This window comes from Balaenoptera musculus, chromosome 20, assembly GCF_009873245.2.
Source record: "Balaenoptera musculus isolate JJ_BM4_2016_0621 chromosome 20, mBalMus1.pri.v3, whole genome shotgun sequence".
Lineage (NCBI taxonomy): Eukaryota > Metazoa > Chordata > Mammalia > Artiodactyla > Balaenopteridae > Balaenoptera > Balaenoptera musculus.
In genome coordinates, this window is record NC_045804.1 from 44,253,304 (window position 1) to 44,269,369 (window position 16,066).

Genomic DNA, 16,066 nt, shown 5'->3' on the forward strand with positions numbered 1-16,066 from the left:
TGAAAAAAAAAATCACCTGGTGACATTGCTTAAGGTACAATTCCTAAGTTCTACCCCTGGAAAGTCTAATTCTATGGGTCTAGGGTGAATAAGCTGGAGCCTGCATTTTAACCATGCACTCTAGGTGATTATGATTTGGTGGTCCTTGGACCACACCCGGAAAAACCCAATTCTCTTGTATCCGTTTTCTAAATTCAGAGTTTTCTGACACACCCCTCTCTTCCCCAGGGAACTGGCTTTGGGAGAATGAGGGTGCTCTAGGGACAGAAGTGTGCCCCCTGGTGGTCAAAGATTAGAGGCCAGGAGCTGTAGCCAAGGGGGCCCCGGTCAGCATCACAAATGTGGATTTTTCTACAGTTCTGTTCAGCCAATGTTCCTGAGGTGCCACTATGTGCCAGCACTGAGCCAGTGTAACTCATGGTACACTTGACAGAAGTAAGATTTCTGGGAGCAGAATTCTTCATGGTGTGCTCACTTGTTTTCACCTGCCGATACAAAGGCATGGATTTCTAGCTGCAGTTGGGCAAATTTCATCTGCTCCAGGTAGTCCTATCTGATAGTATATGGCTCTGTATTTTAGGTCTTCAGGGAGGTGCAAAAGAGGTTTTTGAAAAAAGCTGAGCCCACACTCTGGTAGGAGGATGCAGGAGCGTATTCGCCGTTCAGAGTGAAGAGGCCAGGCTTCGGAGTTAGGCTGCTGCAGCTCTGCTGCTTCAGGCTCTGGGGTCCTGGGACAGTTCTTTCATCTTCCTGAGTTGCAGCTGCCTCACCTAAAACATGAAGCAATAATAATGCCTACCTCATAGGGCTGTGACAAGGAGGAAACGGCTTCCTGGAACAGTGTCTGGCACATGGTAGAAGCTTGACAAACTCTAGTGTTTTTGATATACTTTGTAGTTATATATCATAAAGTATAAAAGAGATAAAACAGGGCTTCTGATATCAATCTTGATTTATTCTCCTTGAAAAGGAGCGGTAGTAATTCTCAATCCCATGTAATTGAGGGAAAAGATCTACTCTAGTGCCGAATCCTCTAATATGTGCCCACAGATGTGAAAACTGCTCCACACTGTTGGTGGGAGTGTAAATTAGTACAACAACGTTGGAAAATTGTTTGACGATGTCTGCTAAAACTGAGCGTGTGTATGACCAGCAATTCCACACCTAGGTATCTTCCCAAAAGCAATGCTTACAGATCTTAACCAAAAACATATATAAGTATGTTCACAGCAATACTATTTATAATAGTCCCAAAGTGGGAACTACCCAAGTCTCTATCCATAGTACAAAGGATTTAAAAACTGGTATTTTCATAGAATAGAATACCATACAGCAATGAGAATGAACAAACTAGGCATAAACACAATGACATGGGAGAGTCTCACAGACATGATGTTGAAAAAAAGAAGCCAGACACTGAAGAAGAGGTACCGTACGGTTCCACGTATATAAAGTACAAAATGGGGAATTCCCTGGCGGTCCAGTGGTTAGGATTCAGCGCTTCCATAGCAGGGGGCACAGGTTTGATCCCTGGTTGGGGAACTAAGATCCCACAAGCCACACGGAGCAGCAAAAACAAACAAACAAACAAATAAATAATGTACAAAATGGTCAAAATGAATCTAATGCTGTTGGGAATTGGAATAGTAGTTACCTTTCAGAGCAGAGTGCTGTTGTGCCTGGATGGGGTGTGAGGAGGCTTCCACAAGGCTGCCACTAGTTGATCTGTGTGGATGTTATACAAGTGTGTGCACTTTATAAAAACTCATCAGACTGTTCACTCATGATTTGTGCATTTTTCTATAAGTATGCTAGATTTCAATAAAAAGTTTATCTAATAAACTCTTGATAGGTCCCTCATGACCAGTCACAGAATATACTCAGACCTCACTTATCACAAGCAGAAGCCTAGAGTCCTAGAGGGTATCAGAATCAAGAATTTAATGCCCCTCTAAGAATGGAACCAGGTTTCCTGCTCAGAGCCAAGAACAAAAAGGCTTTCTTATAGATAAAACAGGTTCTAGAAAAACTGCACCACTGGGCCATGGAACACAGCAAGAGAGCTTGGTAACTGCCTGGAGTCTGTAAGTGGAAAAATCAGACTCTGACACGGTACCAACCACAAAACTAACACCTGGGCATATGCTAGATTTGCTGTTTGAGAGCCCCGGTTCCAAGAAATTAGCAAACGTTGGTCTGGAAATAGTGAAACTCATAGAGTACTAGCATAGAGAAAGACAAACTAACTCCTACAGGAATCCTCCAAAACCTAGAGAATGAGAAAAGCACTGATCCCTGAAGAAACAAATAAATACAGAAGAAACTATCATGTTAGAGAGATGGCAGATGTGATGATCGAGAAAATTTATACCCCTGGATTTACAGGTAAAAGAACAATCTGAAAAATGTTTCCATTCATGAAACATGAAAGCTAATTTAAAATAAATATCTCTAAAATGTCCAAATACATAAAGGGAGAAGTAAAATCCATATAAGTGAGATATTGTGGGGCAAAAGGTGGGTTTGAAAAAGACCAAATAGAAATTCTAGAAATAAGGGCTTCCCTGGTGGCGCAGTGGTTAAGAATCTGTCTGCCAATGCAGGGGACACGGGTTTGAGCCCTGGTCCGGGAAGATCCCACATGCCATGGAGCAACTAAGCCCGTGCACCACAACTACTGAGCCTGCACTCTAGAGCCCACAAGCCACAACTACTGAGCCTGCGTGCCACAACTACTGAAGCCCGCGCACCTAGAGCCCGTGCTCCGCAACCAGAGAAGCCACCGCAATGAGAAGCCCGCGCACCACAACAAAGAGTAGCCCCCCCTCACCACAACCAGAGAAAAGCCTGCATGCAGCAACGAAGACCCAACGCAGCCAAAAATAAAATAAATTAAATTAAATAAATAAAATAAAATTAATTAATTAAAAAAAAGAAATTCTAGAAATAAAAAAACATGAGGACGTTTTGGTTTATTAAACAGAATTTAATAGAGAGATTAAACAGTTAACTAGATCCTGCTATAGAGTGAATTAGTGAATGGAAGACAAATATGAGGAAATCACTCAGGATGTGGTACAGAAAGATAAAGAGATAGAAAATAAGAAAGAGGGGACTTCCCTGGTGATACAGTGGTTAAGAATCCATCTTGCAACACAGGCGACACCGGTTCCATCCCTGGTCGGGGAACTAAGATCCCACATGCCGCGGGGCAACTAAGCCCACGCACCACAACTAGAGAGCCTGCATGCCGCAACTACGGAGCCCACGTGCTCTGGAGCCTGCGCGCCGCAACTAGACAGAAGCCCGTGAGCCGCAACAAAAGATCCCTTGTGCTGCAACTAAGACCAGCCACAGCCAAAAAATAAATAAATAAATATTTAAAAAAGAAAAGAAAGTAGGAAGGGAAGAAGGAAGTATACAGCCCTTCTTCAAAAAAAAAAAAGCAAAGAAGAAAGAGAGAATACAAGACATGGTGTATAGGACGAGAAGCTCCAAATAGGAGTTCAGAGGGGGGAAAATAACAATAGTGGAAAAGAGAGGAAGTATACAAACAGGTAAGAGTGGAGACATTTTCTGAACTGAAGATGTGAGTTTGCCAACTGAAGAAGCACAAAATATAATTTTTTTAAAAGTCCATATCTAACACCTCCTATGAAATTGCAGAGCATCAAAGATAAACAAAAAAATCTTAAATGCTACGAAAGAGAACAGATTACCTACATCAGAACAATAATCAAATGGATAGTGGATTTCCCATCATTGCTGAAGTTTCCAGAAGACAATGACATAATATTATTAAAGTGCTTGGGGGAAATAACTGTCAGTCAAGTATTTTATTCCCAGCTGTACTTACATATAAAGTAAGGGTGAAATAAGTTGTTTTCAGACATACAAAAATTAAGAAAGTTTATTACTTATAGAAATTTGCTGAAAGAACTATTAAATAATTACTTTAGTAACAAGGAAGAAAATGCAGAAGGAGTGAAACGCCAGAAGGAATGATAAAGAGTTAATTGGTAAATCTAAGTAAGCGTTTATTACTAAAAAAAAGTGAAATAAAGAACTAAATAGTAATATACAAGATGGGAATAGAAAGTTCAGAGTTAAGATTTTTATCTTATTCAGAAGGATAGAGAAACTGGACATATTTAAGATTGTGTAATTATTAAAATAAAAGAAACAGAATGTACACTTTTCAAACCAGTGGAGGAAAAATAGATAATTTAAAAACTCAGTCAGAAGGCAGGAGTGAAGGGGGAAATGCACAGAAATCATGATAAAAAAAGACACAAATTAAGATTGTAAATTGCAGTATATTCATAGTATGGAATATTATATAGTCCATAAAATGAGTGAACATGATCTACATGTATCAATATGGACAGATTTCAAAAATATAATGTTGAAGGAAGAAAGGGATTTTCAGAATTTATATGTGTTATGTACATTTATGTGTATACATTTTACATGTACGTTATGTACTTTTTTTTACAAAACAAAAAATTACACATATGTTTTTATAAACATGTACTAAGTTCAGAATAGTGGTTGCTTCTGAGGTGGGATTGAGGGGAATAAGACTGAGGGAAGTACAAAGGAATCTTCAATTTTATCTGTAACATTTATTTTTTTAAAAAGACCTGAAGTAAATATGACAAAATGTTCACTCTTGTTAATTCTAGCCAGTAAGGCACAAGTTTTGGATATTGAAGTCTACTGGGAAAGTTCTTCCTTACTCTTTAGGATGTCACAGGAAGCCACTCTCTCCTGATGGATGGGAAAAATGAAACACATGACCCCAATTGCTACTGGGAAACATCCAACAATCATGAAAGCAACCAGGCTTACGATGAAGCCAACACTGAAGTCAGTAGAATAAAGATGGAAAAAAAAACCCAGGTCATGGGCTTCCCTGGTGGTGCAGTGGTTAAGAATCCACCTGCCAATGCAGGGGACATGGGTTTGAGCCCTGGTCTGGGAAGACCCCACGTGCCACGGAGCAACTAAGCCCAGGCACCACAACTACTGAGCCTGCGAGCCACAATTACTGAGCCTGCGTGCCACAGCTACTGAAGCCCGTGTGCCTAGAGCCCGTGCTCCGCAACAAGAGAAGCCACCGCAATGAAAAGCCCAAGCACTGCAACAAAGAGTAGCCCCTGCTTGCCACAACTAGAGAAAACCTGCGCACAGCAACGAAGACCCAATGCAGCCAAAAATAAATAAATAAATACATTTTTTAAAAAAACAACCCAGGTCATTGAAACATCACTGGATCAACCAAGCCTGCAGCTTACCTTATTGCATTATTATTATTTTTTTTAAATTTTATTTATTTATTTATATATATTTTTATCTTTGGCTGTGTTGGGTCTTTGCTGCTGTGAGCGGGCTTTCTCTAGTTGTGGTGAGCCGGGGCTACTCTTTGTTGTGGTGTGTGGGCTTCTCATTGCGGTGGCTTCTCTTGTTGAGGAGCACAGGCTTCAGTAGTTGTGGCACGCAGGCTCAGTAGTTGTGGCGCATGAGCTTAGTTGCTCCGCGGCATGTGGGATCTTCCCAGACCAGGGCTCGAACCCGTGTCCCCTACACTGGCTGGCGGCTTTTTAACGACTGAGCCACCAGGGAAGTCCCCTTACTGCATTACTGTCTGTTAAATGAACTAAATAATTTTCTTAGTGTCTAAGCCAGTTTGCATTAGGTTTTCTGTTACTTGCAGCCAAGCTTATAATAACTGATAAATGGGGTTGCAGAACTGGGGACATATAGAACTATTAAGGAGGTAGAATTAGCAAGATTCAGCCAAAGGTTGGATAGGATGGTGAGAAAGAGAGAGGAGTCAAGATTGATCTCAGTTTCTGGCTTGGATAACTAGGCGGATGGTGACACCATCTCTGAGACAGCGAAAATCAGAGGAAGATCAGGTTGAGGGGTGGGAGTGACAGTGGAGATCATCTGAACAGCTTGGCTCTGTTGGGTTTGAGGAGTCTGTTGGAAGCCATCTAACTGCAGATGTCCAGGAGGAAGCTGAATACTCAACACTGGAGTTGAAGAGTGAACAGTGTCTCCCCAAAATTCATGTCCACCTAGAACCTCAGAATGTGACCTTATTTGGGAATACAGCCATTGCAGATGAAATTAGGTGAACTTAGATGTGGTCATACTGGATTAGAGTGGACCCCAAATCCAATGATTGGTGTCATCAGAAATCCATGTGAAGACACAGAGAGACACATGGGGAGAACAGCATGTGAAGATGAAGGCAGAGACTGGAGTGATGCATCTACAAGCCAAGGAAGGCTGAGAATTGCCGGCAACTACTGGAAGTTACGAGAGGCGTGGGACAGTTTCTGTCGCAGAGTCGCCAGAAGGAACCAACTCTGCTGACACCATGATTAAAACTTCTGGCCTCTGGAACTGTGAGACAATAAATTTCTGTTGTTTTAAGCCAAGTTTGTGGTTATTTGTACAGTAGCCCTAGGAAACGAATACACAGAGAGATATCTGAATTTGAAATATAGCTCTGAGGGTTATCAGCATAAAGTGGTTGTTGAAGTCTTGGGAGTAGATGAGATTATCTAAGGAGAGTCTAGAATGAGAAGAAAAGGAGGCCAAGAACAGACTCAGGAAGACTGACCTAGAAGGAGCAGGAAGAGGAAAAGGAAGAGACTGAGAAGATTGAGAAGCAGCAGAGAGCGATCGCTCAGACGGAGGTCAAGGGAAAAGTGTTTCTAAAGAAGGACATGTTCAATGAGTCAAATATTGCAGAGAGAGAGAAAAAAGGGTCCGTCGGATGTGGCAATATGGAAATCACTGGTCTCCCTTGCCAAAGCAGTTTTGGAAGAAAGGCAAGGACAGAAATAAGATTGCTGTTTTTGAAGACAGAGAGGGAGGTGAGGAAGTTGAAATAGTTACTTTTTTTTAAGGCCTGTGGTTATGAAGGCAGAGAGAGAATAGGTGACGTCCAGAAGGGGAAGCAGAGTGTTGGAGGGGGTAGGTTGGGGTTTTGTTTTCAGACGAGGGAGGCTTAAGCATGTTTATAGGCTGAGGAAAAAGAGTCAGTAGGAGGGAGGGTTAAAAATTACAGGAACATGACATGGAGACCAAAAAACAGAAACAAACTCCATCACTGATGAAACCAGCACACATATGTAACTTCCAATCAGATCTTTAAAACAAAAAGTGAACAGGAGCCTTGAAGGAGGTGGAGCGTAATTTGCCAGTCCCTGTGTTTGGGCTGTGCACAACGACACAAAGAGTGCAGTATGACTTCCAGGAGGGCAAATGGAACCAACCCAAGCAAAACACCTACAGTGACTGATTCTTAATAATTCCCAACCAAAAAAGCTGGCTGACCACCTTTTGTCATATAATGAAATCTACAGTTGACAGTGTTCACCCAGCCATCCAGACTTTCCAATCAGTTTTTCCCAGTGCACTTTTTCTTCAATAAGAAAGGACATCCACAGATCATGACACATGTAGGAAAAGTCTCCAACATAAGATAATAGTAGTAATAAACAAACAGAAGTAAAGGAACCTGAAGAGAATAGAGATAATGTAGGGAGATGAAGAAACTTCAAAGAAGCAAAAATATCCACAGGGAGATAAAAGAAAATGATGCATCTATGAAACAAGAATGGGATGCTTTAAAAATGAAACAATCAGAAAACAAAACTGGACTCTTGGACATTAACAATGTGATAGTTAAAATAACAAGTTTGGTAAAAAGTTTGTGGTAGACAGAATAATGGTCCTCCAAAGATATGTCCACATCCTAATCTCCACAGCTTGTGAAAATGATCTTACATGGCAAAGGGACTTTGCAGATATGATTAAGGAACTTGAGATGGGGGAGATTATGCTGGATTATCTGGGTATATAATCACAAGGGTCCTTTTGAGGGAGGCAGGCAGGAAGACCAGTGTCACACAGAGAGAGATTCGAAGATGCCATGCTGTTGGCTTGAAGGAAGGGGCCATCAGCCAAGAAATGCAGGCAACCAGCCTCTAGAAGCTGGAAAAGGCAAAGAAAGAGATTCTCCCTGCGAGCCTCCAGAAGGAGTGCAGTTCTGCCTCCAGAACTGTAGGATCATACGTTTGTGTTGTTTAAGTCACTATGTTTGGGCTAGTAATTTGCTATAGCAGCAGTAGGACACTAATATAGGATTAAAAGCTAAGATCAAGGAAATCTCTTAGATGTCAGAACAAAAAGACAAAGAGACATAAAAATAGAATAGGAATATATAAAAAACTAGAGTATCAGTTCATGAGGTCCAACGTCCAACGAATAATAGCTGCAGAAAAAGAAATACATTAAACAGAGGTGAGAAAATGATCAAAGAAGTAATACAGGAACATTTCAGAGAATTGAAGGACCTATCTTTTCTGAAAGTTGAAAGAGTCTACTAAATGCCCACAGAAATAAAGGGAAAAAAAGATTTTACCAAGGCACAGCCTCAGGAAATTCAGATCACTGGGAATTTAAAAAAAAAAAAACTTCTAGAAAGAATGAAAAAATGTCTCATACAAAGGATGAGGAATCAAAATGGCATTATACGTCTCAATAGCAACATTGCACGTAGAAGACAAAGGGGAACCACCTTCCCAATTTGTAGGGTACTAGCGCTCTACACCCAGCCAAACCTTCAATCAAATGTGACCATACAAAAATACATTTTTAGATATTTTGACCTTAAAAATTTTATGTTCATGTGCCATTTCTCAGGACACGGTTAGAGAATGTGTTTTACTAACACAAGAGGGTAAACTATGAAAGAGGACACGGATTCAACCCTGGAGCACTGACTAGGGAGCTCCCAGGATGTCAGCCAAGAGAGGTCTCTGGGCAATACCTATGCAGTAGCACAGACAGAAACTTCTTCAGTCTGGAGCAGGAGAACAGAGGCTTCTAGATGGAAGTCTCCAAGGGGAAAAGATGCAGCCAATAGGAGGTTCTGATAGGTTGAGCATGTAGGACATTGTATTAAGAGGCATTTCATGAAGATACAAGAAAACTGAACCTATGACAAAACTAGGGAATGTTTAACTCCAGGGAAAACAAAACACGGTTCAAGAAAAGAAATGTTATCATGCATTACTTGGTCCAGTAGTAAATGATATTTCCAAAGTCATAGAAACTAATTCACTGAATACGAATTTAAGCAAAATTTGTAATGGATCTATAGGACGGTGGGGAGGGGAAGAGAGCTAAAATCCTGTCTGCCAAGATAAGAAATCAGTATATAATGTCTAAAAATCAATGAATACCAAAGGAAAAGCTAAAAGAGTTGAAATGGTAACCTTTGAAAAGCAGGGCTCCTGGGTTTGTAAAAAATATTTATTGTACAGTTAATATATGACTTCTTCAGTTACATATACTTTTGTAATAAAATATAGACATTATTTTTTAAAATACTAGACAAGAGAGGGCTAATCGATTAAATAAAATTCCTAAGAAGACAGAATGGTATGTTATCCAGGACAAGAAGTGGTGAACATCTGGGACTCGAGGTGAAGAGGTCAGGGTGGGTGTGGAAATAGATAGTGCTGCAGGTACTGTAGGTTCCAGGGGCAGGAAGTTGGGGGAATCCATGCCTGATGAAACAGGATGTAAGTTCTCCTGCTGGGGGTAAAGGGAGCACAGGTGGGTGAGCAGTATGAAGAGAGCAGTGAAGTAACACACCCATGTTACAGGATGTGAACATGGACGTTTTGGCTGAGACATTAGATGTTAGAAACCAAAGTGAGGGGACTTCCCTGGCAGTCTAGTGGTTAGGACTTCACCTTCCAATGCAGGGGGTGCGGGTTCGATCCCTGGTTGGGGGGAGATAAGATCCCATATGCCTCACAGCCAAAAAACCAAAACATAAAACAGAAGCAATATTGTAACAAAATTCAATAAAGACTTTAAAAATGGTCCACCTTAAAAAAAAAAAAAATCTTAAAAAAAAAAAAGAAACCAAAGTGAGTTATGTGACAGAACACTATGCAGAAATTTCAAAGGAGGTGTCTGAGAACTGATTTGATGGCTCTTAACACTTCCTTCTGACACCGAGGTTGTACAGTTGGAGAGACTAGAGACAGACTATGGAGAGAGTTTTTTGAGAAGCTGTGCTGTGAACCCCATCATCCTTCAGGGAAGGAGTGAAAGAGCTTCACCTTAAGTGAAGGCTCCAGGGTCTCCACTTAGAAAGCCTGTTATGTGTCCCTGCAGTTAGAAATCTAAAGGTCAGAAGTTGAGCTGGGCAGTTGCTGAGGGATGAGGCAAAGCAGAGGAGGCTAAGTAAGAATCAGCCTACATTCTAGAATTTGCTGTGGTAAAGTACATGTAGTGTTTCCTGAGGCATGGCGTGGGTCATGCCTCAGAAGGAACTGGGATGGGGCTGGAGCAGATTTAGTCCAGCAGAACTCCTGGAGGATTGATGGGTCCTCAGCAGAGTAAAGCTAGACGTAGACCACCAGGGGCCTAGGGGCTGTAGAAGGAACAATAGCCAGAGTGGAGATGCACAGACCTGGGTCAAGGTTACTGCAGGTGGTGGTGGCGGCAGGGAGGAGGTGGGCGTCTCCCAAGAACCAGTAAGTGCCCACAAGACGGGCAGTTTTGAAGATTTGCTGGGCACAGAGTGTGAAGCCATCTTATCACAGGACCATCAAGTAAGGAATGTTCTGCTCTCCTTCTTCTCCTATTCCCTCCAATCCTAGAAGGATCAGAAACCAGTGAGTAAGCAGGAGAAAGAAAAAAGAGTGCCCTTAACCTGGGCTCAGGCTTTCTGCCTAACGCAGGTCCTATCTGGGGTAGCAAGGAGAAGACACCTTTGAATGGAGATTGACGTTTTGGTTACTATAGTGGATTGAACATTCTCACTTTAAATTGAGACTGTCTTTTATGATTTAAAGTACATCCAACGTTTTATTACCTAAAAATGGCCACAAAAAGTCTTGGGACTGCCCAAGTTTACATCCAGGTCAAGGGAAAGAAATTAGCCCCAATGGAAAAACATAATGAGGTAGAGGAGATGAAAATAAATGTGCTTTTATGGCTATTCTCTATGAGTCATGCTGTTCAAACAAATGAAGGGTAAGGGATTCCTATAAACAACATGGTAAAGAATATAGATTTTGGAACCAAAGAGAATCGAGTTTGAAATCTGATTCTGCCACTTCCCAGCATTGTGACCTTGGGCAAGTAACATAAGCTCTCTGAGTCTGATTTTTCTACTGTAAAATGGGGTTAACTAAGCATATCTTTCAGGGTTACTTGGGAGGATTAAATAAGATTAACATTTGGGAAAACACTTAAAAACATATAGATTCTCTCCCGTTCTCCACTCTATCAAAGGATGTCGTAGGGTGGCTGGTGGGACGGGGTATGCCAGGGAAGTGATCATGAGGATGGTGACTTTTTTACACTGTCTTCTCCAAAGGACAACAGAGAAGCAGATTGGCAGAGGGGTATCACCTCTGGATCCAGACAAAGGTGGACGGAGACCGGTGTCGGTAGATCAAAAACAGGACACCCCGTTCAGTTTGAATTTCAGATAAACAACAAATAATTTTTTAGGATAAAAAATGTTTAGGACCTATTTATACTTCAAAATGTTAATTGGTTATCTGGAATTCGAATTGACCTGGGTGTCCTATATTTTTATCTGCTAAATCTGGCCGCCCTAAATGAGACACAGAGTTGAACTACTTGGCTGTAGTTGAGAGAATGGGCTGAGTGCCACCCAATAGGAAAGTCCCATCTTCGTTCCTATTTTTCTAATAGTTTCATGCGGTTCCAGTTGAGAGGAAATGACAACCTGCAGTATTGAGAAATTCAGTAAGACTGAATGGAATTGAGATGCCCTCCAGCTAGTTACACACAGAAGAAGCAGGCTAGGAGCCTGGGCACTTAGGACAACAGCACTCCCCAGCAGGCAAGCGGGCATCCGTTTATGCCTGGAATCAAAGGGATAGATGAACACAGAAAGAGCTCAGAAAGAACCAGAGGCTTGAGATGCCTCCCAAGTTCTCTCCTAGTGCTTGCGCCTTCTCAGGCCCAGCCAGGCCCTGGCTCTCCTACTTGTTTAAAGGTGTAGCAAGGACTAGGGCAAAAAAGGTTCCCCCGAAGCAGCCCCTCATGGGGGAGGTAAGTGCTGGCTGAACGCTGACTGGGCCCTTTGCTTTGTACTCATCCTGCTTATTCCCAAACAACAGAAGTGCTGCTCAGCCGCCTGGTCAGCCTCATTATGCTCTTGCCAAAAAGTGCTGAGTCCAGGGGCTGCCCTGGCCCCATGACCTCACCTCTCTCACCCTGGGCCTCATCCTGTGAGGCTCCCTGAGCCCAGAGACAAGGCCAGGGTGTCCAAGCCATCCATAAAGTTCTTCTGAGCATCTACCATGATCGGCATGTAGCCTTAGTGCTGGGGAACCCAAGGTTCAAATCGACCACATTACGTTTGGGGATTGTCTCATTCTCCTCAACGTCCGTCATCACCTCCACATCTAAAAGCCCATCCCACTGGGTAGACAGTTGCCCCACCTGTTCATGTGATGAGTGTGTGGACTGAGAACAGACTTCGCAATCCCTGTCCCCCATAGATCAATGCCCTGCAGAAGATCAGACTGACAGAATGCGCTGTTAAAATGGAATAGAGAAAACTATTGGAAAAAAAAAAAAACAAACGGAATGAATGTGGTCTTTTTGAAATTCAAAGACAATATTTCTTATCTGATAAATGTTTCTAAAACTTTGTTGCTTGTTCCCACTCATCTCTATGAGAATCTGGCACAAGATAGTATCTGACTTGGAACAAGCTATAATATAGTTACCATTTATTGATGGTACTGGGTCCCAAAGGCTGCCCTAAACACCTTCATTTCCCTTCATCTGAGAGCCGTGGGTCAGGTAGGTATTATCATCCGACTTTACGCCAGAGAGGCAGGGTTGCCAGGAGGAAAAACTCTGTGCTTTCGAATTAGAGAGACGTGCATTCAAGTCCCTGTTGGGTTCCCTGGCCCAGAACTTGGCCCCTCAGATGTTCAGTTAAGTCATTGGTAAAATGGGTATCATAATGATCTACTTCATGGGGTAGTTTTGAGAATAAAGGAGGTAGTGTCTGGTTCACAGTAAATGCTGTGTACACTGTAGTTATTGTTATTAAGGATGAAGAGGAGAGACCCAAACCCAGCTTGGGAGAAGGGAATACAAGCTGGTTGCTCTCTTGGTTCCCACTCCTGGAGTGGCTCTGCCCTGACTTTCCTGGAAAGGGACAGCAGAGGGAGTTGGAGCTCTGAGGCCATAACCATCATGGGGCAGGTGAAGCAGTAGTTCCAAACAATGTCAGGGGGGGAATCCTGTAGAACTTGGTTAAAAACCATATTGAGGGGACTTCCCTGGTGGTCCAGTGGCTAAGACACCACGCTCCCAATGCAAGGGGCCCGGGTTTGATCCCTGGTCGGGGAACTAGATCCCACATGCATGCCGCAACTACTATGATCCCAGGGCTTCCCTGGTGGCGCAGTGGTTAAGAATCCGCCTGCCAATGCAGGGGACGCAGGTTGGAGCCCTGGTCCGGGAAGATCCCACATGCCACGGAGCAACTAAACCCGTGCGCCACAACTACTGAGCCTGCGCTCTAGAGCCCGAGAGCCACAACTACTAAGCCCGCGTGCCACAACTACTGAAGCCCAGGAGCCTAGAGCCCGTGCTCCGCAACAAGAGAAGACACTGCAAGGAGAAGCCCGAGCAACACAACGAAGAGTAGCCCCCGCTCGCCGCAACTAGAGAAAGCCCGCGTGCAGCAACGCAGACCCAAGGCAGCCAAAAATAAATAAATAAAAATAAATAAATTTATTTTAAAAAAAAGATCCCGCATGCCGCAACTAAAGGAGCCCACACGCGGCAACAATCCCATGTGCCGCAACTAAGACCCAGCACAGCCAAATAAATAAATAAATATTTTTAAAAAAACATATTGAGGTGCTATTTGGAAAGCATGATGGTAGCACTGGAGATTTGGTACTCCTTCTCTGGCTTCCTCGGACTTACGGTAATTGAGGAAAGAGGATAGAGGACAGGCTGGGGATGTTTATGACCCCAGGAAAATTGGATGGATATTTGTAAATTGTTTGCACAGTGACCTTGATCTTCCCCCTTACAGTGGTTTTGTTCATGGGTTTGGGCTTTTCAATCAAACGTAAAAGCCCCACTTTTCTGCAAAAATTAAAAATTGGCTCAATCAGCCAGCATGGTTCTAACACTTCAGTAGTGTGTAAAGCTCCCAAATTGAGATGTTGAGCGTGTATGAAGCACAAACACAACACAAGCAGGTCAGTTGTGGCTAGGGTGGTGAGGACTACGTCAGTTTCACCTCTGCCCCCAGAGTCACAAAACCCCATCATTGGATGTCGTTCATTCATTCAAAACATATTTACTGAGCTAAGAGTTTTGCCCAGAGCCAAAGATATAACAATGAACAAAACTGAGCCCCGGCCATCATAGAGGATGGCGTCTAGCAGGAAAAGCAGATAATTAAGCAATCAGTTTCTTTATCTTCAAAAATAACTTTGTTTTGATAGAAATATGTCCACATTGTTCAAAACTCAAAAAGTACAGAAAAATATACTACGAAAAGTTTTGTCCTATACCCGAACCCCAAGTGCCCAGTTTCCCTCCTTGGAGCCCAATATTTCTAGTTTCTAAAGCAATTTCTAAGTGTGATCCATGCAATCATCAGTAAGTACAGGGTGCCATGAGAGCACTTGGTGGGGGTACCTAAGCCAGTCCAGGGGTTAAGGAATGAATGAATGAACAAATGAACAAATAACTGTTTTCCCAAGACCCCAGTTCTGAGGAGAAAGAAAAGGAAAGTTGAGGAAGAATCACCAGCATGGACAACTGGTGCCTTAAGCCCTTGCACAGCCACCAGCCGGCCACGATCCCCAAGGCGACTCTGTTCTCGCCAGCCATCGATCCAGACGCCATCAGTTAATCAAGCAGCAGAAACGTCCTAGGGTGGCACATCATGCTTATCATCAGACCAGTAGATTTGGAATGTTCTGCCTGACCTGCAAATACTTGTATGTATACCAGAACTAGCCCCTGGATTTTTGGTTCTGAGAAAAGGGGGCTCAGGCAAACCTGAGTTACAGGCCAGAGAGATTGGCAGAGGGATTGGGAGAACTTTACTAGGAAAAGTTTCTTCCTCTCTCCAAGCTGCTATGAGATTTTCTACAGGATCTGTCAACAGAAAGAGAGTAGGATAATATGTAATAATAAACCTACGATATGTCAGGCAGATAGTATCTCCTTTTTGGGGGTTGAGAGAAGCTGAATAACTTGCCCAGTCACTCACCCAGGGGGAGTTGGGATCTGAACTCACATCCGCCAGGCTCCGAGCCTCCCCACCCATGGCACCCTCCTCCTTCTCACAGTAGCTATGATGCTTGAACAACACATCCTCCCTTTCAGGGCTCCTGGGGAGGCCCCCAATTACCACACACTATTCTCACCAAGAGCCCTGAAATTCCAGGGAGAAATCATTTTACCTGTTAGGGTACCTTGGGCCTGTGAGACTGCTAAGGGCCTAAAACAATATATTTTTTAAAAACCTCAAAAGATTTATTGGCTCCAAATTTGAAAAAGAAAGCTGCAAAATTAAAATGAATATTTAATAACATAGCTACAGAGAGAGTCATGTCTACTAGCTGACCATAACTGAATTCAACTCTAACATAGTTATACATATAAATATGGTATAATAAAGATTTCCAAGCACACACTGAACCATTTTTTTAAAAACAGAGTTCAGAATTGTAATAATCCTTTGCATTTTTAAACAACAACAACCAAAATGTATATCCTGTATGAGAAGGGAGGTGCATTTTGATGTGTTTGTTACGACGTGGGGTCTTAGACGGTCCTGGGGTGGCGAGAGGAAAGGAATCTGGAGAAGAGCAGGGAGCAAGGACGCACGCAGAGACCTGTCCTCACCTCCCAGCTGCTCTGAGAGCAAGTCCACAGCAGCCAAGGCCTGCACAGCCAGCCTCGCCCACGGCAGCAGGGCCTCTCTGGATTTCTGTAT